Below are 23,664 nucleotides of genomic sequence, written 5' to 3' on the forward strand. Positions count from 1 at the left end.
CTTTCATTTACATACTGCTTTTAGTTCATAAGAATCTCCCAAGATGCTTCACGGAGTCCTAATTTTTAAAAAAAATGCAAGCACTTTCTTGTAGCCTCTCTAGGTTTGCAAAAGAGAAATGTTGCAGTATCACAGATACTATATAGAAAATTAAGAGTAGTTGAGAGGAAATTAAAGGACCAATTTAAAATTGTGGCTGGAACAGATCACTGCCCTGTGCATGAGTGGCAGGAGAAAGTTTGGCAGATTTTAACACTGCACCTTATTTCAATCACATCGCTCAACTATTTGGCTGCTTCCAGCAGAACATGGCAGCAGGGAAGGATGCCCAGGGCTACCCGCCGGAATCAGAAGGAAGTTGCCAGCAATAAGGCAAGTTCAGGAAGGGGAAAGAGTACCTCATGGGTGTTGTAGCTGGGGGCTGGGAGCCTTTTGTAGCTGAGGTTTGGTATTTCCTCAAGGGACTTGGAGGAGCATGTCAACTCTCCCAGTCTCTACTAAAGAAAGGAAGTTAAGTTTCATTGCAAAATACTGATCAAGTGTGATCACAGTTCTAAACGGCTCAAATTTCAGAGTTACACATAGGTACAATACAAAGATCAACAACCTGTACTTCAATTAAAAACACTCCTTTCCTCTAAACAAAAGCAACCAAACCATAACATTTGGTGGAGAGGCTCAGGACCACGTTAAAATTCTGTCAGGGACCTATGCATGCCCTGGCATGTTGATTTGCATTTATTAGTGAGGTTGCTGCCAAAGTCCAGCAGGAGCCACGCCAACCTCAAAAAACAGCTGTGTTAAAATTAGAGTGTGCTGGGTACAGAGCGAGAAATGGAGCCGCTCCATTTAAACTACTTTTCTGCTTCTTTCCTGTAGATCAGGGAGACTTAAAATCACCCTTTACATGTCTGGCATGAAACAGGAAACCAAGCCCCTTGGAGACAGTTTAAGCAATGGAGAAAATTAAGCAGTTTCAATTTAGGTCAGAGAAGATGGTGAGGTTAAGATGTTGATTGATGACAAAGGTTTAATAGTTGAGCCAAAGTGAAAGTGGTAGTAGCAGGAAACATGAAGAAACTTTCTGTAAAACAATGAATCAGATTTCTATTTCCCAGTTGGAAGCACTAAGGAGATCAAGATGGTGCAATTCAGCGATTGCACTGCAATTGGGCTGGAGGCTGTGCACACAAAGGGCAAATAATCTGAAGGAAGAAGCTAAATGTAGAACATAAACAATCAAAGAACAGCGGAAAGGATGAAATGTGCAGTTAAGGATGTTATTAACATGAACAAATAGAGTTAAGGAGAATCCTTGAGTGAACGGAGAAGGAGTCAAGAACATGAATCGTCAGATATAGCACAATTTCAAAGACACTATGCTGCCATGAGTATGAATGTGGCTTTGTACAAATGTAGAACATACACTCCAAATGATTTGGAAACAGCCAATATTATAACAGAGAATTTACCAAAGCATTCAAGAACAAAGATGCTCTTCAAAATCACCACAATTGAAAATATGCTCATAACAATATTGGTGATTATGAATGAGATCAGAATTTTATTGTTGAGGGATAATTTGAGAGTTAACAATAGCTCGCTAATTTTTTTAAAACTACTCATTTAAGGACAATAGGACAGTTTGAAAGGCAAAAGGATTGCTTTCTTGAGAATAGGGTGAACATGAGCAATGTTCCAAAGATAAAGATGAAGCTGCACTAAGAAAGATCAAAATGGCATTTGCTGGGAAAGTATGAAGCCAAAAATCATGAGATCAATAAAGAGGATCACCATCCTGACCAGAGGACTTAAAGGCCAGGGAGTGGACAGTCCAAATTGTCAGGGATAAAACTTGATGTTGGTCAAAATCGTCAAGCAAAATATAACGGTGGTACAACGTTCTTTCCCAAGATCACTGCAGATTAGAGCCAGAGAAGAAATTCTCTTTAGGACAGGTAGCTGCTGCAGTGTTCCCACAACAGCTCAATACGATAATCGTTACCTTGGTATTATTTATACAGATTTCAAATTTTATTCTCTAACTGATTTCTCTGAGAATTACCGAAATCAACAAAACTGCATTTTGCATTTCATGCGGTGAAGCTGTTTTCACTAGTTCTTTAACCAGGAGCTATCTGAAATTATTAGCTACAAGAGTATGAAGTTTCCTTGTGATTGCAGCCAAGGATCACTTGTTATTAAGGGCAGTGAAAAGTGGGACCAAGAGCCACTACTCTTTCTCACTGATTATACTGTATTTTCCTGATGGATGGTAGTTTACCTAGGTTAGACCAACTTAAGGAAGGGGCATTCTTGGCTTACCATCCGACTTACCCGGCTTTGTCTGTTGAAATTTTAGGGACTGAAAACCAAGTGAGAGGATGAAAAGAGAACTGGGAGCCAGTGAGCAGCACCTGGAAAAGCAGGCAAAAAGAGGACCCAGAGGCAGTAACCACCACCTAGTAAAGCTATATCCAATCCAGTCCAGACTGTGGCTCCAGAGCGCAGCAACTGTGTTCTGAAAGAAATCAGTGTAACATCACAGGAAAACAGATAAATGATTGGTTGTTGAATATTTTGCTCATTTATCTTCAAAACTAATGTAGTTGATTAGTAACTGTAAGGTTTAATTAGTTGTAGTAAGGTTTACTAGCAGTAGTAAAGGTTATTGGGAGTAGCAGTATTTATTAATTATAAATTAATCAATAAACAATAAAGATGGCAGTGCAGCTGATGTGTTGCAACTGCAGAGTGTGTAAGTTCCTGGACACGGGGGCGATTCGGGGCAAACATGTCTGCAGTTAAGTGTCCGCATATTGAGGAGCTTTGGCTCAGAGTCATTGAGTTGGGGGCTGAGCTGCAGATACTGCGATGCATCAGGGAGGGGGAAAGTGCCTGGACACTTTGTGCCAAGAAGCAGACACACCCTTTAAGATAGGGTCTTCTGATTTGGTCAGTGGTCAGGGGGTGTGACTGCAATCGAGGCAGGTATGGGGACCCAAAATGTAGAAGTGGAGGAGCCTCAGCCTTTGCAATTATCCAAAAGGTTCAAGGTTCTTGTAGCCTGTATGGATGAAAGTGGTGGCAGCAAGGTGGATGAGCAAACTGACTATGTTACCGGAAGCCATTCAAGCAGGGCGAGGTAATAGGAATGTAGTGGTAGTTGGGCACAGTATAGTCAGGGGGATAGACACAGTTCTCTGTAGCCAAGAACAGGAGTCCAGATGGCTGTGTTGCCTGCCTGGTGCCAGGGTTCTGGAAATCTGCTCTGGGCTGGAGAGGATCCAGTGGCTGTGGTCCACCTATGGTATAAATAGAAATAGGAAAGAGATTCTACTGAGGGAGTATGGGCAGCTAGGGGCTAAATTAAAAAGCAGAACCTCAAAAGGTAATCGTTTCTGGATTACTATTTAAGCCATGAGCAAATTGGTGTAGGGTAACTCAGCTTAGAGAATTAAATGCATGGCTAAAAGATTGGTGTGGGAGAAATGGGTTTTGATTCATGGGGCACTGGCACCAGTAATGGGGAAAGTGGGAGCTGTACCATTAGGACGGTCTTCATCTGAACCTTGTTGGGATGAGAGTTCTGGTGAGCCGTATAGCTAGGGCTGTAGAGAGGGCTTTAAACTTCATAGTGGGGGCAAGGATCAAGTTTGGAAAGATGTGATTAACTAAGTAGAGAAGACAAGGCAAAAGAGCAAGATAAGAATAAAGTAAATGATGATGAGAATGTGGCAGGAAGGGACAGAGTGTACAAACCTAAGAGTGCACCAGCAGATAAGGCTAGAAGTTACAAAAAAAGTAAAAAGTCAGAACTAAAGGCTCTGTATCTGAATGCAGCATTCGTAACAAAACAGATGAACTGACAGCACAAATAGAAATAAATATGTATGATCTGACAGCCACCAAAGAGACATGGCTGCAGGATGACAAAGACTGGGACCTGAATATTGAAGGATACATGGCATTTAGGAAGGACAGGAAGCTAGGAAAAGGGAGAGGGTTGGCTTTGTTAATTAAGGATGGCATTGGTACAATAGAGGGAGATGACGTTACTTCTGAACATCAAGGTGAATTATCAGTTTGGGTAGAGATGAAAAATAGTAAAGGTAAGGAGTTACTTGTCAGAGTAGATTGTAGGCACCCTAACAGTAACCACACTGCAGGATGGGGTATACAGGAATAAATAATGGGGGCTTGTGAGACAGATGCAGTAATAATCATGGGTGATTTTAATCTACATAAAGATTGGATAAATCAGATTGGCAAAGGTAGCATGGATGATGAGTTCATAGGGTGTTTTTGGGACAGTTTTTTTGGAGCGGTATGTTTCAGCACCAGCCAGAGGGCAGGCTGTATTAGGTCTGGTAATATGCAATGAGACAGGATTAATTAATGACCTTGTGGAGAAGGCGCCCCTAGCCAGCAGTGATGATTAGATGATTGAATGTCACAATCAGTTTGAAGGAAAGAGGAATGAACCTACCACTAGTGTTTTAAACTTAAATAAGGACAATTATGAGGGCATGAAGACAGAGCTGGTTAAAGTGAACTGGGAAATTAGGTTAAGGGATAGGTTAGTAAAAATGCAGCGTCAGGCATTTAAATAGATATTTCAGAATATTCAGAGGAGATACATTCTAGCGAGAAAGAAAGACTCTAAGGGAAGGACGCACCATCCGTGACTAACTAAAGAAGTTAAAGATAGTATCAAATTGAAAGAAAAAGCGTATAATTCTGCAAGGATGGGTGACAGGTCAGAAAATCGGACAAAATATAAAGAACAGCAAAGAATGACTAAAAGATTAATAAGGAGGGAGAAATTAGAGTACGAGAGAAAGCTAGCTAGAAATATTAAAAAAAAGATAATGAGAGTTTCTTAGGTATTTAAAAAGGAAAAGAGTAAGTAATGCGAGTGTTGGTCCTCCAGATAGTGAGAATGGGAACTTAATAGATAATAAGGAAATGGCAGCTGAATTGAACAGATATTTTGCATGTCTTCACTGTAGAAGATATAAATAACATCCCAGAAATAATTGTGAATCAGGAGGTGAAAGCGGGGGTGGGGGGGGGGAAGAACTTAAAACAATTACAATCACCAGGCAAAGAGTACTGAGAGAATTATTAGAACTAAGGCCAGAATCTTCAGGCTGGCGTGCATGGGCGGGCCCCGCTCATCGATGCGTAAAATGATGGACGGTGACGTTGGGCGTGTGTCCCAATGTCACCGTGCGTCATTCAGGTCTTCAGATCTGCGGGCGCGCCCCAGAATCGGCTGTGTGCCCGCTGAACTGTCAAAGGCCTATTAAGGCCATTTAAAAACTAATTAAAATAATTAACTGAGCTGTCCTTCCAACCTTAAGGTTGGCGGGCAGGCAAAGAGCCCAGGCGGCCTTCACATTTATCATGAAACCTCATCCATGGGTGGGATGTGGTTTCATGAAGTGTTTATAAATAGAATAAAGCTTTTTATCACAGTTCATCAACAAGTCCCAGCTCATGTGACTCTGTCACGAGGGGACGTCTTAAAATTTTCTTTCTTTATTAAAATTTATGACAATCAAACTAATTTACCTGTGCCTCAGGGAGATTTTGGTGCTCTGTTGCACACATGCGCGAAAGAGCGCAGGCCCCGACTCAGCTTACTCCCCACGCTCGCACAGGGAGCGCACAGCGCTTCTGGGTGTGCATCACACATGGCGGGCCTTAATTGGCCTGCCCACGTAAAATGGCGGCACGCAGCCGATTGCGGGTAGCGATTGGCTGAGCGCCCGCCCACACCCACTCCCGCTCAGCACTCCCTGATGGGGAGAAAATTCTCCCTATAGAGTTGACAAGTGCCCAGATCCTGACAGATTTCATCCTATGGTCTTAAAAGAAGTGGCTGCTGAGATAGTGGATGCATTAGTTTTAATTTTCCAAAATTTCCTACATTCTGGAAAGTTCCCATCGGCTTGGAAAGTAGCCAATCTGACTCTTCTTTTCAAGAAAGGAAAGAAACAGAAAGCAGGAAAATACAGGCCAGTTGGCTTAACATAGATTCCAGCAATTTCCCTATGACCTATTATTAAGGAGCTTATGGCCGGGCACTTAGAAAATCTCCATGCAATCAAGCAGAGGCAACATGGTTTTGTGAAAAGGAAAGCATGTTTGACTAACTTATTGGAGTTCTTTGAGGAAGTAACAAGCAATTTGGATAAAGGGATTTGACAAGGTGCTACATCAAAAGTTACTACGCAAAATAAGAGCTCACGGTGTAGGGGGTAATATATTAGCATGGATCAAAAACAAAAATTGCTGGAAAAACTCAGCAGGTCTGACAGCATCTGTGGAGAGAAAGACAGAGTTAACGTTTCGAGTCTGTATGGCTTCTTCAGAACTAAAGAAAAGTAGAAATGAGGTGAAATATATACTGTTAAAGGGAGGTGCGACAGGTGAAGCTGGATAGAAGGCCAGTGATAGGTGGAGTCAAAGGAGAGATTGCAAAAGATGTCATAAACAAAAGGTCGAAGGGGTGTTGATGGTGGTGATACTGGCTGAAGGATGTGCTAATGGTGACATTAAGAGTAGAAAGCAGGATGAACAAGTGACAGATGGCCCTAGTGGGGGTGGGGGAAGGGGATCGAAATAGGCTAAGAGGTGGAGATAAAACAATGAATGGAAATAAATTTTAAAAAAATAAATATTTGAAAAAAGGGGATCAAAAAGGGGTAAGGATGGAGGAGAGAGTTAATGATCTGAAGTTGTTGTACTCAACGTTAAGTCCGGAAGGCTGTAAGGTGCCTAATCGGAAGATGAGGTGCTGTTCCTCCAGTTTGTGTTGAGCTTCACTGGAACATTGCAGCAGGCCAAGGACAGACATCAGACATGTGGGCATGAGAGCAGGGTGGTGTGTTGAAATGGCAAGCGACAGGAAGGTCTGGGTCATGCTTGCGGACAGACCGAAGGTGTTCCGCAAAGAAGTCATCCAGTCTGCGTTTGGTCTCTCCAATGTAGAGGAGGCTGCATTGGGAACAGCAAATGCAGTAGACCAAATTGAAGGAAGTGCAAGTGAAGCACTGCTTCACTTGAAAGGAGTGTTTGGGCCCTTGGACAGTGAGGAGGGGTGGGGGGGGGGGGGGTTGTAAAGGGGTAGGTGTTGCACCTTCTGCAATTGCATGGGAAGATGCTGTGGGAGGGGGTTGAGATGTAGGGGGTGATGGAGGAGTGGACCAGGGTGTCCTGCAGGGAACGGTCTCTACAGAATACCGACAGGGTGGGGGGGGGGTAAAGGGAAGATGTGCTTGATGGTGGCGTCATGCTAGTGTTGGTAGAAATGACGGAGGATGATCCTTTGAATGCGGAGGCTGGTGCGGTGAAAAGTGAGGACAAGGGGGACCCTATCATGTTTCTGGGAGGGAGGGGAAGGTGTGAGGGTGGATGCGCGGGAGATGGGTCAGACACGGTTGAGGGCCCTGTCAACCACCGTGGGTGGAAAACCTCAGATAAGGAAGAAGGAAGACATGTCAGAAGCACTGGAAGGTGGCATCATCAGAACAGATGCACCGGAGGCGAAGGAACTGAGAGAATGGGATGGAGTCCTTACAGGAAGCAGGGTGTGAGGAGCTGCAGTCGAGGTAGCTGTGGGAGTTGGTGGGCTTGTAACGAATATTAGTGGACAGTCTATCACCAGAAATTGAGACAGAGAGGTCAAGGAAGGGAAAGGAAGTGCCAGTGGTGGACCATGTGAAAGTGATGGAAGGGTGGAAATTGGAAGCAAAATTAATAAATTTTTCCAGATCCAGATGAGAGCATGAAATGACACCGCAACAGTCATCGATGTACCAGAGAAAGAGTTGTGGGAGGGAGCCTGAGTAGGGCTGGAACATGGAATGTTCCTCATACCCCATAAAGGGACAGGCATAACTGGGACCCATGTGGCTACCCATAGCCATACCTTTTATTTGGAGTAAGTGAGACGAGTTTAAGTAGAAATTATTCAGTGAGAGAACGAGTTCAGCCAGACAGAGGAGAGTGGTGGTGGATGGGGATTGTTCAAGGAAGAAGCGGAAAGCCCTCAGGCAATCCTGGTGGGGGATGGAGGTGTAGAAGGATTGGACGTCCGTGGTGAAGAGGCGGCGGTTGGGGCCAGGGAACTGGAAATTGTTGATATGATGTAGGGCATTAGAGGGGTCACGGATGTAGGTGAGAAGAGACTGGACAAGGGGAGAAAGAACACGGTCAAGATAGCAAGAAATGAGTTCCGTGGGGCAGGAACAGGCTGACATGATCAATCTGCCGGGACAGTCCTGTTTGTGGATTTTGGGGAGGAGGTAGAAGCGGGCTGTCTGAGGTTGGGAGATTACGAGGCTGGAAGCTGTGGAGGGAAGATCTCCAAAGGAGATGAGGTCAGTGACAGTCCTGGAAACAATGGCTTGATGTTCGGTGGTGGGGTCATGGTCCAGGGGGAGGTAGGAGGGAATGTCTGAGAGTTGGCACTCAGCCTCTGCCAGGTAGCGGCCAGTACACCAGACAATAACAGCACCACCCTTGTCTGCAGGTTTGATAACAAAGTCAGGGTTGGACGTGAGAGAACGGAGTGTGGCAAGCTCAGAAGGAAATATGTTAGGGTGGGTGAGAGGAGCAGAGACATTGAGACGACCGACGTCATGCCGACAGTTCTCAATGAAAAGATCAAGAGCACATAAGAATCCAGAGGGAGGAGTCCAGGTAGAGGGAGAATACTGGAGGCCGGTGAAAGGATCCGTTGAACGGGGGGGGGTCTCCTGCCCAAAGAAGTGAGCACGGAGACGAAGGCAGCGGAAGAAGAGGTCAGCATTGTGCCGAGCCCGGAATTCATTGAGGTGAGGGCATAAGGGTATGAAACTGAGTCCTTTGCTGAGTACTGAACATTCAGCATCAGAGAGGGGAAGGTCAGGGGGTATGGCCAGGGCTGGGATTAGAAGACAGGATGGGGTCAGAGGGATGGGAAGGGGTGGAGGGTCCTGGGGTGGGCGTTGTTATCAATGAGTTGTTAGAGCTTGCTTTTTGCTTGTTGGAGATTTTGCTTTTATATTAGCATGGATAGAGGATTGATTAGCTAACAGGAAGTAGAGAGTAGGGATAAATGGGTCTTTTTTGGGGTGGCAAGATGTGATGAGTAGAATGCCACAGGGATCAGTGCTGGGGCCTCAACTATTTTCAATTGATATCAATGACATGGGTAAAGGGACTGAATGTATGGTTGCTAAATTTGCTCTTGATACAAAGATAGGTAGGGAAGTATGTTGTGAAGAGGACATAAGGAGTCTGCGAAGGGACAGAGATAGGTTACGCGAGTGGGCAAAAGTTTGGCAGATGGAGTAAAATGTGGGAAAATATGAACTTGCACATATTTGTTGTAAGAATAGAAAAGCAGCATATTACTTAAATGGAGAGAGATTGCAGAACTCTGAGACACAGAGGAATCTGGGTGTCCTAGTACATGAATCAGGAAAAGTTAATATACATGTACAGTAAGTGATTCGGAAGGCAAATGGAATGTTGTTGTTTATTGCAAGGAGAATGGAATATAAAAGTACAGATATTTTGCTACAGTTGTACAGGGTGTTGGTGAGACCACATCTAGAGTACTGTGTACAGTTTGGTTTCCTTGATTAAGAAACTATATAAATCTGTTAGAAGCAGTTCAGAGAACATTGAAGCTTGATTGGCCTGGGATGGAAGTGGGGGGGTTATCTTATGAGGAAAGGTTGGACAGGCTTTGCCTGTATCCATTGGAGTTTAGAAGATTGAGAGGTGATCTTATCGAAACATATACAATCCTGAGGGGACTTGACAAGAGTGGATACTGAAAGCATGTTTTCCCTTGTGGAAGAGATGAGAACTAGAAGACACAGTTTAAAAATAAGGGGTCTTCCATTTAAGGTGTAGGTGAGACGAAATTCTCTCTCTCGGAGGGTCGTGAATCTTTGGAACTCTCTTCCCCAGAGAGCGGTGAAGGCAGAGGTAAACAGATTCTTGACTAACAAGGGAGTCAAAGGTTATGGGGGGGGGTAGACAGAACATAGAGTTGAGGCCACAATCAGATCAGCCATGATCTTATTGAATGGAGGAGCAGGCTCAAGAGGCTGAATGGCCGACTGTTGTGCCTAATTTGTATGTATGTATGCTTGCATGTTCGTATGTTGGTACGCATGTTCTTATGAAATTCACAATGAAGGGCACCTCAGGAATCTTGGCCTAGGGCTTGCACTGGAATCTTGAACGACTGAAGGAAATGCTGAAGATTATTGCAAACAAGGTTTGCCTCTTTATTGCAATCATTCCCTATTCCTCAGAGAATCACTAGGCTGTAGGCCTTCTAACTACAGCTCTACAGAAGCAGCCATCATGTCCCAATGCTAGCAGCAAGGAATGTTTCTGCCCCAGGACAAGGCTTTGCCGATGGGTGATCTGCCTTGGGCAGCACCTACAGTTTGGGAGAAGAATATTGCAGAAAACTCTCCTCACAGATGTAATGCACCTGACCTCAAATACATCTGACTATCAAGTGCCCAGTAGGGGGCACAGGAGAATAATCTGCTGTAATAATGCACAGATAGGAACAGTTCAGAAAATAGTTCTCTCAAGTTATAATAAACTAAACCAAAACAGAAAAAAAGTCAGTGTAAAACAGTGCTACTTAATCATTAATGTCTTTAAAGGTTGGAATCTTGGCTTTATAGGTCAGATTCTTTAAGTTATAAAATAGAAACACGATATTATTTCCACTTTAACTATAATGATAATGATAATGAGGAAGGATTGTATCATTCGATTCAGCAATAACATAGCTAGTTATTGCAAAGAACATTGTTTCTGAAAATCTATTTACAGCACTTCCAAAAAATGCCTATTTCATTTTTGCTTTTGGAATATGCTCGTATTCTCACATATTATGCAAATAGTAACATTCCAATGAGCCAATAAACAAGGAACACTTTACTCCGTTAATACAAAACTGTATTAACAAGCATTTTTGTATACCGTAGAAATATGTGCGCAAGAGCATTTAATCTATAAGGCAAAGCATTCAGGTAGTACAGTACATGCTAGTTAATAGACACCCAGTTAATGGGAACATTTGGTTAAAGAAAATATTTGCTCCGCCAGTATTTAACTCCTACTACGCTGTGGATAACTTACAATGCAATGTATTACTGACAATTCAGTTCAGAGGATTTATCCTGCTGCAGTACTCCAACTAGACATAGACATCGTGTGAATGGTTGATTCAGTACCTTCACGACAAATATATGGATCCAAATATTTATGGCCTTCTCATGTCCAAACAACCAATTGAAGTTGTTTTTAACCTATCAAAAGCAAAGTATTTTCAAGGTGCTCCCACCTCCAAAGTAGTTGTGAAAGTCAGGAAATAGAGGAAGATAGATGAGTGTAGCATTTTAATTAAAAGAGAAAAAAAATAGTTTTAGCTAATCAAGCTTCAAATAACTAGGGATAATTGGTGGAGCCAAGGGAAGGCAGAATAAGCTGAAAACTTTAAGGTTTATTTTTGTCCCAAGATCATGAATAACTTGCATTTATATGAGGCATTTAACATAACTATACCAGGATAACAATAGACCCATATATCCTGTACATGTATACTTATGTAAATGTGCACAACTGAACTATACCAAAGTATTACAAGGGGGAACATGTTAGCTAATTTTCCATTTTATGTAGCTATTATAATAATGATATTCCTGATATTTCAGTATCTTAATATACTTTGCAGGATCCATTACCGGATTAGCACCCATAATAACGTAAACAAATGGAATAGCCAAAATTTCATTTGCATGCAGAGAAGTACTGTTGCTCTACACAATAAACATTGATGAGGTTTTCATAAATAAATGAGGGCTAACTGTAACTAACATGTAGAATTTGCATAATTTCCTGTTAATGCACAATAGACCCCATAATAAGTGGGCCTAACTTAACATTAGTATTGAAGACAAACCGCCGTGAAATTGGTTTCTATTGGTTTATGTAGGTGAAAGACGACTTATTATCCAGGAGGATCAGTATACATATTAATTTTGTGAAACAGTTGCTTCATAACTTCTTAATGAACTTAGCTACATTGCTTAAATTAAAAATAACCACCCCAGCAACCAAAGTGAAGTAAACAAGTGCAAAAGCTAACTTTGGCATGTTGATCAGCAGCAATAAAGACATCACCGTGGTGTACAATGCTAAGGCACCTGCTAAAGTATAAGGAGTGGAGGAAACTGAGTGTAATAGTTGATATATTATTAAAGGTTTACAAATTGTACAAGGCCGTTGGGAAAGCAAATACTGTAAATCGCGACATTATAATTCAACATATAAGCATATAAGATGACCCATTTCCCTGGCCCAAAAATCATTTAATTGCATATACTCGGCATATAAGTTGCACCCTCCCCACCCCACATTTTCAGCCACTCGCATTAGCAGTCAGCCTCAATTTTTCACCCCTAAAATACATGTTTTACTGGTACCTTATAACTAGGCCTTGGTCAAGCTATGTTGCAAAGATGCGCGGGAGTTTAAGGCACACCCACTCTTTGCGTGGGATGCCGATGATATTTCAAAATGGTTACCACCCACACCCTCTGGTGGTTCGCTTTTATACTTTGCGTATAAGGTGACCTTTGAAACCTCGAAAAATCCATCCAAATACAGGGATCAACGTATGCCTTTACTTATAAAGCCCAGGATCCCATATGCTTTACTAACTGCTTTTCAAACCTGTCCTGCCACATTCAATGATTTTTGCACAAACAGCCCTGGGTCCCTCTGCTCCTGCGCTCCCTTTAGAATTCTACTCTATTTTATATTGCCTCTCCTAGTTTTTCCTGTTTTGTCAATTCACGGGAGAATTGGGTGGAGGAGCTCAACAATGCATCCGCTAGAGGAGTGCAGAATGCTGACAGCAGCTTCTGGGTTTCCATTCACATGTGCAGACTCCCAAATTTGCTTTCAGCTTCAGTGGAGAAATCATGGTGAACAGTGACAATTTCACCACCATTACCACTGCAAAATCCATGCTTTTTAAAAAAACTTAGAAACTTTCTACTATTTGCTGATTTAACTTGTGAATAGATTTTAAAGTCATCTTCAATTATTTAAAATTGGATCACTCACAGGTAGTGCACTAGATTATTAAAAACGTTTTTATTTGTGATGAACCCATTTTCAGCTGTATTAATAAATCTGCACTGAAGAGAAGGAAAGGAAAAGCAGATGGAGAAATGATGGATAACAGAGAAAGAAGTGGGGAGAGGGTGAGGAAGGGGGATAGGAGGAGGTGGGGGAGGAGTGGAAATGGCCTGAAAAGCACATAATCCTCAAATATATCAAGGAATATTTTCTAAAGCAAAAAAAAAATCAGGGCCCAATTTACAAATTTAGTTGGGAGATTTGAGTTGGATGCAGTGATGTCTTCCCTCTCACTTCCTCCCCCTCCCTACGTCCCCCTATCTCCTGTCTTATACATTGTTCCCTCTTCTCTCCACCCTTTCCCTGCCTACTTCCCTCTTTCCTTTCCTCTATGCCTTTCCCTCTATGCTCCTCTCTCTGCCTTTCCCTCTATGCTCCTCTCTCTGCCTTTCCCTCTATGCTCCTCTCTCTGCCTTTCCCTCTATGATCCTCTCTCTGCCTTTCCCTCTATCCTCCTCTCTCTGCCTTTCCCTCTATGCTCCTCTCTCTGCCTTTATCTCTCTCCTCCTCTCTCTCTCTCTCTCTACCATCTCAACAATTGGCATTTACATAACACTTAACAGTTTGATACTTCATAGGAATGTAATAAAACAAAAATATACACCAAGATATTTGGACGAGGACAAATGGGCCAAGGTTGGGATTGAGGAGAGAGTGATGACAACAGTTCAAAAAGGGAGGGGAACACCTGCTTGATACCTTATTCCCTCTTCTTTCCTCCCTTCCCACATCTCCCATTCTCTCTTCCTCTTCCCTCCTTTCTACACTTTTCCCCACATACTTTCTTCACCTCTCTCCTCTTCCCTTCACTCTCCTGAAAGGTGCTTTTTGTCGTCACTCCTCATCTACAACGCGACAGGAGGCTGGATAATTCTCTAATAAAAAATCAAATTTCTGATTTGTGTTGAGTATTGTAAGCAAAATTTGAGTGCTCTGCTTTTTAAAAATTTGAAATTACCCTCTAACACAACTACACATTGACTTATTAACAATAGGGGATCTCGAGTGGCATGGCACATGGGAAATCAAAGGATATATTATTTTATACATATTTTAAGAGGACCACTGATTTATGAAGATTGAATAAGTCAAATCACATTTTTATTACTCATAATTCTGGAAGTGATGGCGGTATTTTCAGCTTCGGAATTACACTGTATGCATATTTTCATGAAAATTATTATATGCTTGTGCGATTACATACTTGGTTTTATCTATAAATTAAATCTTTTCCTTTTCCTAAAATATAGTCCAAGACACACAGGGAGGTTTCAGTAGATGTGTAGGAGTACTGGGCAGCATATTTTGAGGATACTGGGAGGGTGGTCCTGGGGTCTAGAGGCATCGGGAAAGTGATAGTGCGATCAGGCAACATCAGAGATATGGATATTTTGACCATTGATGATGGGAGGAAACCTCAAGGTCTGGGGTACTGGCAGAGGGCTGTTGTAATTTAATAGTGATGGGGGGGCAGCCTTGGTTTGTGGAAGCACTAGGTTGGAGGCGGCAAGGGATTGGAGCATTTGGGAAGGGTGCTGCTGTGAACAGAACTAATGGCTAGGGGAAAATGCAAGAGTTATGGGAGTGTCCCAAGGCTGTAGGGAAGTGATACAAGGAGCATGGTAGATGGTGACAGTTGTGTGAGGGTGGCAGCAGGATCTGTGAACACTGTGGTGGGTCCTCAAATGTAGGTGAAGTGCTGTGTTAGGACAGTCCGTGGAGGGTTGTGATGTTCAGCAGCACCAGAAGTAGACTCCAGTTCTACTAGTCAGCTGCAGCTGCAGTCAGCAAGTGGCAAGAGGAAGAAATTTCAGTCGGCTAAAAAGGCATATTTTCACACGTTGCTAAGAACGATGCAGCTTGAAACTAGTAGACACTACGAGCATTAGAATGCTAGTGAGTCACGTTGAAAGCCAGAGAGGTGTGCATAAAAAATAGGGATAAAAACCAGGAAGTTTAAGGTTAAGGGAAAGGCCAGACAGAAGGCAAGAAAATGTTGCAGGGAGTAAGTGCTATAAAGGAACCAGATGGGAGGTGAGGAGAATTATTTTTTTTTTAAATACAGTGAGTTTATCTGGAATGCACTTCTTGAAAGGGTGGTGAAAGCAGATTCAATGGTAACTTTTGAAAAGAGAAACTGGATGTATACTTGAAAAGAAAGAAAATTCAGGCCAAGGTGGGTAAAGACAGGACAATGGGATTAACTGAATAACTCTTTTAAAGACTCACATGATTCTAAGAAAAACTGCTTGCTATGCACTAGCGGAGGTCCCTGGTGTCACTCGTAATCAGAAGATTCTCCCCCTCTGTCTGCCTTTGTCTTTCCCTGTGTCTTTATTTCCCCTATTCAGTCTCTTTGTCATATTTCTTTTACTGTGCTCCTTCCAAATCTGCTCTTTCTGCCTGGGAACATGCACTAGCAATTGCCTCTCTGTGAAGGAATGCAGCTATAAAGATGGAGATATGAGAATCCAGGTATAAATAAGGAGTTATAAGTTTAGAAAGAATGATTCTGACATGAAGCAGGGATTAAAAATTAAAAGCAGAGTTCATCAGCCAGATGTAGATTTAAAAGTTTATAAACATACCTGGGCATAATTGTGCGCTCAAGGAAAACAACATCCTGCGGGATGTCCTCTAACACAAGCCAGTTCTATAAAAATGGGAACTGGCCTTTACATCACCTCAGCAAGGTATTGGTAAATTATAATATACTACAATCTAACAATGGATAACCTAAAGGATGATCAGAAACAACTTGTTAACTGTATTCCAGAAACTGGGTGTTGCAAAGAAGTAACCACTGTCTGTACCTCTCAGTATCCTGTTTGATTGAAGCATGCTGACAAAAAACAAAGGATGCTGTCCAAGCATGAGTGCTCACCATGCTTCCTGCTGGTTTGGTTCTTTTAGGGTATAAATATTGGGACTACACAGTAGGATTTTTAGATTCATTGGATTCACTCCAGCATCTCTCAAGGTAAAGGTAGCTACTATAGTGTAGTGATGATAGTTCTCCCCTTAATTGGGATAGAGGTGTCTTGTTAGACTCGGTAGCTTTCTACTTAGGGATTTAAGGTAAATACTACTTGATACATTGATGGATATTTTAAATACCGCTCTGTAATATTAATAAAACTTGGATTCTCTTTTAAAAACAAGATTATACAAACCTTTCCTAGAACTATCAACGTTGCGATTATAATCAAAAGTGAATTGCATGTTCGGATCTTTAATAAACTTTTATAGAATTTAGAAAGTATACTGTCTCATATGGTTTTCTGTATGCAAACTCGAAAACTCATCACCGTACACTCTTCAGCGGAGAGATACTTGTTGAGGAGAAATGTGCGGAGCCTTACAACATCCAGCTTATTATAATCTAGTTAAAATGGCTACCTGGAGGGTGGTAATGTTTCTGGTGATTCCTTTCCTTCTGAGAGAGTTAGATAAGTTCTTCAGACCCATTTAAGCGCGGGGCTGGTCTTTCTCAACCTTAAGTGAGAGTGATCATCAGAGCAGTACGCCTGATGCAAAATAGTGCAAAAAGCAGGAGTGGCAGGGGGAGGGAATGCAATTGGGGGGAGATGCAGTTGGCAGGGGGCAGGGGAATGGAGTCAGGGGAGGGTGCAGTTGTGGGGGCCTGTGCAGGTCAGGGGCAGGTAGGGGCATCCCATGGGTATGTCAGGGTCGGGAGATTGTAGTGGGGTGTGGCTGTAGTTGGGATGATATGGTGGGTACCGTGAGGAGTCGGGGGATGTCAGTACAATAATTAATCAGAAGGTAGATGCGGTTTCAATTCTAACTTTTTCTGGGTAACTATTGATGTAATCCAGTTGGAGCCATCCATAGTTTGCGATTTAAATCGCATTTTCAGAAGGTTCCCAGTGTAGGCCTATTGCCCTTCAGAAGTTTGAACTTTGAGTAATTGCCATGCAATTGCTGTGCAATCCTTACCTAGGAACTTCCGTTGGGTTGGGGAGGGGCAGGGGAGCGGGAAGTGGTTCCCCAGTGCATCTTTGGGATACACCCCCCCAGATACACTGCCCTGGAGCTTTGATGTTCTGGGCCTTGATGTTTAAACTGATTGCTATTAGATATTGATATGATGGACACATTGTTGATGATGCAATGATAGCATGAACACAGGGACTGTGGGTGGAATTTGAGTCAGTTGAACAATATTTGAGAAGAACCATGTACACTGACAGCGAGCATGGGGTCAAGGAAAGAAAGCTGGGTAGTCAACAGCTGAGTGGGACTGAGGTGTGTCTCATGGACACAATAGCTCAGAGGAGGGATAAAGTAGTTAGGAGAAAAACTGGAGGAAGACATGGATTCAGGGGTTGAGGCAGTGGGAGAAGGGAGGTTTGGCTGAAGAAGCAACAGGGTCACTTGATATAATAAAGTACATTAAATGTTACTTGTTTCAGGAAACAGATGATAAGCAGGTCACTTGCTAATTACAAACATGTTTTTATTAAAATTAGAGCTGCTCAGATGTTTGAGAAGCCTACAGTTAAAGAGCCATAGACAACCTTATTGTGCCCAAATCCAAATGGCTTTGGTTTTGAAATTCTACAGAACATTCAACCCACTAACTGAACTTTTTCTGTCAATCCTAGCAATGATTTTCTTATTTTATCAAACGTTTACTTTATAAGTTTCCACTGCTGGAAATTGAAGGCAAATTAGGATCAAATATGTAGGTCTGTGACTGAGATTCAGTGCTAACACAGTTCCTTGTCAGACAAACACTACCTGTTCATTTGTAACCAATTGACCATGCTTTTGTTATTTATAATAAACATACTCACTGTACGAAGAGTATCTTCCAGCAATGCTCTCTTTAACTCTATTCCAACTTAAATTCAACTCGGACTTCACATAATCTGCAAGAAAATTATGAGCCATTTTAAATTGTATTTATCAGTCCCCATTTTAACTTATATGATGTGCACATTACATGTGGGTTTATTTTATTTACCCGCATTTAATGTTTAATTGCAGTAATTAAAAAATATATTTCTTCATTGTCACTAGGTCAAAATACTGGAACTTCCTACCTAACAGCAGTGTGGGAGCATCTTTATCATACTGACTGAAGTGATTCAAGAGGACCCACCACACAACCTTTTCAAGGACAACTAGTGATAGGCAATAAATGCCAGCTTTGCTAGCAACGCCCACATCCTGAGAATGAATTTTTAAAAATTGATCATTATCTTGAAGGTACCTAGATAACTTTGCAACTGAACTGATCAGGGTTGTAATTTGCTACAACATACTTTCTATTTTAATTCATATGATTTGCCAGACCAAGGCACACGTGGCTACAAGTGTCATGGAACAGAATTTACACTCTTTTGAGCTGAATTGACCTCAATCTAATTAATTAATCAGTTTTAATGCAGCCCATTATCATGTATTGAATAATGGTGTGTATTCAACATCATATTGCAAAGGCAAAATACTGCAGATGCTGGAAATCCGAAACAAAAACAAAAAATGCTGGAAAAACTCAGCCGGTCTGACAGCATCTGTGGAGAGAAAGACAGAGTTAATGTTTCGGGTCCATATGACTCTTCTTCAAAGCTCTGAAGAAGTCATACAGACTCGAAACGTTAACTCTGTCTTTCCACAGATGCTGTCAGACCTGCTGCGTTTTTCCAGCATTTTTTGTTTTTGTATCATATTGCAAACACTGAATGAAGACAAACACTATTGTGCTCATCAAGAAGTGGAAGAAATGATGCAAAACTCAGTATCATAATTGATTAACTAAACAAGTTAGAATAATTTGTATCTATATACTATCTTTCAAACTCATATCATCTCATGCCATCCCAAAGCACTTCAGAGCCACTGAAGTACTTACTGCTCTGCATGCATTTTAGGTACAGCAGTCAGAAAAAGTGAAAACTCAGAACTAGCTTGTAAGTTTCTATGCACAGATATAATATGCAGCAATAATTGCACCATAAAGGCTCATATAATGATGTATAGTTATGATAAATTCTTCATCTGCTTTCCTCCAATGCAGTGCAGCCTCCATCATCCATGCTTCCAATTATCCAACTCTTCAATTATCCATTAGAATTTGAGGGAGAAAGTGACATGAGACATTAAAAACTACATGTATTTTTTAATATTTTATAGTTTCTTGGTGAACAAAACAACAAGTCTTTGTTTTTTTTTGCATTATGCTTGACTTCATTCTTGTACCCAAAGCATAAGTGTACCACATATGCAAGACCAAATCAAGGACTCTTGACATATTGCTAATTTCAAAATTCTTTTTATTGTTTCATGGGATGTGGGTGTTGCTGCCTAGGCCAGCAGTTATTGCTCATTCCTAATTACTCGAGAAGGTGGTGATGAGCTGCCTTCTTGAACCATTACAGTCCATATGGTGTGGGTACACCCACAGTGCTGTTAGCGAGGGAGTGCCAGGATTTTGACCCAGCGACAGTGGAGGAACATCGATATATTTCCAAGTCAGAATGGTGAGTGGCTTGGAGGGGATCTTGCAGGTGCTGAAGTTCCCATGCATCTGTTGCCCTTATCCTTCAAGGTCACAGAGGTCACAGGTTTGGAAGGTGCTGTCGAAGGAGCTTTGGTTAATTCGCAGTACATCTTATAGATAGTACACACTGCTGCCAATGTGCGTCACTGGTGGATGGAATGAAAGTTGATGCTGTGCCAATCAAGTGGGCTGTTTTGTCCTGATGGTGTCGAGCTTCTTGAGTGTTGTTGGAACTGCACTCATCCAGGCAAGTGGAGAGTATTCCATCACACTCCTGACTTGTGCCTTGTAGATGGTGGACAGGCTTCAGGGAGTCAAGGGGTGAGTTACTCTCTGCTGGACGCCCTGCCTCTGACCTGCTCTTGTAGCCGCAGTATTTATGTAGCTGGTTGAGTTCAGTTTTTGGTCAATGGAAAGCCCCAGGATGTTGATAGTGGGGGATTCAGCGATGATCATGTCACCGAATGTCAAGGGGCGATGGTTGGGTTCTCTCTTGTTGGATATGGTCATTGCCTGGCACTTGTGTGGTGCAAATATTACTTGCCACTTATCGGCCCAAGTCTGGATCTTATCCAGGTCTTGCTGATTTGGACATGGACTGCTTCAGTATCTGAGGAGTCATGAATGGTGCTGAACATTGTGCGATCATCAATGAACATCCTACTTCTGACCTTATGATGGAGGGAACGTCATTAATGAAGCAGCTGAAAATGGCTGGGCCTAGGATACTACCTCAGGAACTCCTGCAGTGATGTCCTGGAACTGAGATGATTGACCACCAAACAACCACAATCATCCTCCTTTGTGCTAATTCTAACCAGGGGACAGCTTTCCCCCTGATTCCCATTGACTCGTTTTGCTAGGGCTCCTTGATTCACATTTGGTCAAATGCAGCCTTGATGTCAAGGGCAGTCACTCTCACCTCACCTCTGGTTGGTGTTCAGCTCTTTTGTCCGTATTTGGACAAAGGCTGTAATGAGGTCAGGAGTTGAGTAACCCTGGCGAAACCCAAACAAAGCATCAGTGAGCAGGTTATTGCTAAGCAAGTGTTGCTTGATGGCACTGGCGATGACTGCTTCCATCACTTTATTGATGATCAAGTGTAGACTGATGGGCTGGTAATTGGCTGGGTCAGATTGTCCTGCATTTTGTGGACTGGACACACCTGGGCAATTTTCCCTGTTGTCAGGTAGATGCCAGTGTTGTAGCTGCACTGGAACAGCTTGGCTAGATTTCGCAGCAAGTTCTGGAGCACAAATTGTCAGTAGGATTTCCAGAATGTTGTCAGGGCCCATAGCCTTCACAGTATTCAGTGTCTTCAGCCCCTTCTTGATATCATGTGGAGTAAATCAAATTGGTTGAAAACTGGAATCTGTGATGCTGGGGCCTTAGGGAGTGGCAAGATGAATCATCCACTAATCACTTCTGGCTGAAGATGGTTGCAAATGCTTCAGCCTTATCTTTTGCACTGATGTGCTGGGCTCCCCCATCGTTGAAGATGGGAATATTTGTGCAGTCTTCTCCTCCACTTAGCACCCTCACCTTTGAATCAGAGGGTTGTGGGTTCATGTCCCACTCCCGGAAAACCAAGAACTGTGATTGTACTCGAAAGAAGTTGCAATCTGTGACTGTTGGTAACTCGAAAGAGTCTCCTCCTCCACTTAGTTGTTTAGTCGCCCACCATCATTCATGACTGGATGTGGCAGGGCTGCAGAGCTTACATTTGATCCGTTGATTGTGGGATCGCTTAGCTTTATCACATGCTGCTTATGCTGTTTGGCACGCAAGTAGTCCTGTGCTGTAGTTTCACAGGTTGACACCTCAGATTCTGCTACTGGCGTGCCTTCCTGCACTTTTCATTAAACACTGGACAACCTTATCCTTACATTGAATAAGGAACCCTACGTTCGAATAAGTTTATTTTGGAAAATATGTCATCTTATTACTAACTTCAGTGCTCAGTTGCAGTCACTTAAGCTATTTATTTAAGGAAGGATGTAAATACATTAGCAGTTCAGAGGTGGTGTACTACACTAATACCTGGAATGGGTAGGTTGTCTTATGAGGAAAGGTTGAACAGGCTAGGCTTGTATCCACTGGAGTTAAGAAGAGTAAGAGGCGGCTTGATTGAAACACGAGATCCTGAGGGGTCTTGACAGGGTGGTTGTGAAAAGGATGTTTCCTCTTGTGGGAGAATTTAGAACTAGAGGTCACTGTTTAAAAATGAGTCGTCCATATAAGGCAGAGATGTGGAGAAATTTTTTTCTCTGAGGGTCGTGAGGCTTTGGAACTCTTCCTCAAAAGGTGATGGAAGCAGGGTCTTTGAATATCTTTACAGCAGAGCTAGTTAGATTCTTGATAAGCAAGGGAGTTAAAGGTTATCGGGGGTAGGCAGGGGTGTGGAGTTAAGGTCACAATCAGATCAGCCATTATCTTATTGAATGGCGGAGCAGGCTCGAGGGGTCGAGTGGCCTAACTCCTGCTCCTAATTCGTATGTTCATATGTAAGCACTGGAAAACTGTATGCGACATCTTATTACATAGAAATTACATCGCAAAAGAAACCTTTCACACACCCAACCGAATGCAATGTTGTCCAATAAAAATTGCTGACTAACCACAGATGTGACAACAGCAACACCATTCTTGTCACATGCCTTACGCAGTGCTGGGAATTACCTCGACTCCTGACTGCTGAGAATGTTGAAATGCATGAGATGCACCAGATCTGCCCCAGTACTACATCCAGAATGTGGTTGGATGCCGATCCCTATGGTCCAGCTCATTGTTGGTTTGGCTTGATTTCTTCTGTTGGCCTGAAGTAGTTACTTTGATTGGGCAAGTTAACCATGATGACAGTTTCCAAATTCAGACAATGTTAGTGGTGTTTTCATGGTGTGAGTCTGGCGATTCACCAATGCTAATAACATTTTAGCAGATAACAAAGGAATGCACATAGCTATCAAAAAGCACTTGCACGTTCTGCATTTCATCTTACTATTTTATCAATATGCACACAAAAGGTTAAAAGTACACATACATACGCTGTGCAGATATGAATATTGAGATTATATAGCCAATGATTGTGACTATTTTTTATCAAAAAGAAATTAGCTACTTGCAGCTAGAGCCTAATAAATCAGTTATATTAACAAAAATGTTGTCTAAGTTAGTCAGGTGTAAAGAACTTATAGACTCGGAAAAATCCCCTAGACTCAAATTACTGAATTTTAATTGTAGTTCACTGTCCATAATATTACTTATCGAAATGAAGATTGGGGCGCTAATTGTGAGTGCCGGTGAAGATACTGGATGGAGGCAGAGAATATCAAATGGTACTCACTTTGGACCCATGCTAAATGCTTCTTATTGGCTGATTCAAAAGTCATTGGTCAATAGCCCAACTGCATGCCCACCCGCTTGGTCAGTATGGTGCAGGATGCAAACTTAATTAAAATAATGCAAAAAAAGTTGACTGCTCGTGAGTCTAAGGCTTAAGGCAAAAGGACAGTAGAATACAAATAATGGATGGTTGGCACTCAAGACACACACATCATGAAGAGTGCAAGAGGACATGCCGGGAGCAGCACCAGGCATACCGAAAAAATAAAGTGTCAACATGGTGAAACTACAACACAGGATTATTTGCATACCAAACAGCATAAGCAGCAAATGATAGACAGAGCTAAGTGATTCCTCGGCTAATGGATCAGATCCAAGCTGTGCAGTCCTGCCACATCCAGTTGTGAATGGTGGGGGACAATTAAACAACTCACTGGAGGAGGCGGCGGCTCCACAAATATCCCCATCATCAATGATGGGGGAGCCCAGCACATCAATGCAAAAGATAAGTCTGATGCATTTGCAAAGTGCCGAGTGGATGACCTATCTTGGCCTCTTCC

General features: G+C 42.4%; 1 protein-coding gene across 15 annotated transcripts in view; it reads right to left on the reverse strand.

The window, feature by feature from the left end:
• zbtb20 (zinc finger and BTB domain containing 20) overlaps nt 1–23,664 on the reverse strand; it is a 332,916-nt gene that overhangs the window by 159,055 nt on the left and 150,197 nt on the right. For 9 of the 15 annotated variants that reach the window (XM_078559805.1, XM_078559807.1, XM_078559811.1 and 6 more), the window contains one exon: nt 18,054–18,128. The exons of 2 other annotated variants lie outside the window; for them this stretch is intronic. The gene's annotated coding sequence lies outside the window, so the exon portion shown is untranslated. Of the gene's footprint in view, nt 1–2,337; nt 2,522–14,017; nt 14,112–18,053; nt 18,129–23,664 lie in introns of all 15 variants that reach the window. 4 more of the 15 variants (XM_078559796.1, XM_078559798.1, XM_078559800.1 and 1 more) reach the window with 2 other exon arrangements.

Source organism: Cetorhinus maximus, chromosome 16 (genome assembly GCF_964194155.1).
Source record: "Cetorhinus maximus chromosome 16, sCetMax3.hap1.1, whole genome shotgun sequence".
NCBI classification, from domain to species: Eukaryota; Metazoa; Chordata; class Chondrichthyes; order Lamniformes; family Cetorhinidae; genus Cetorhinus; species Cetorhinus maximus.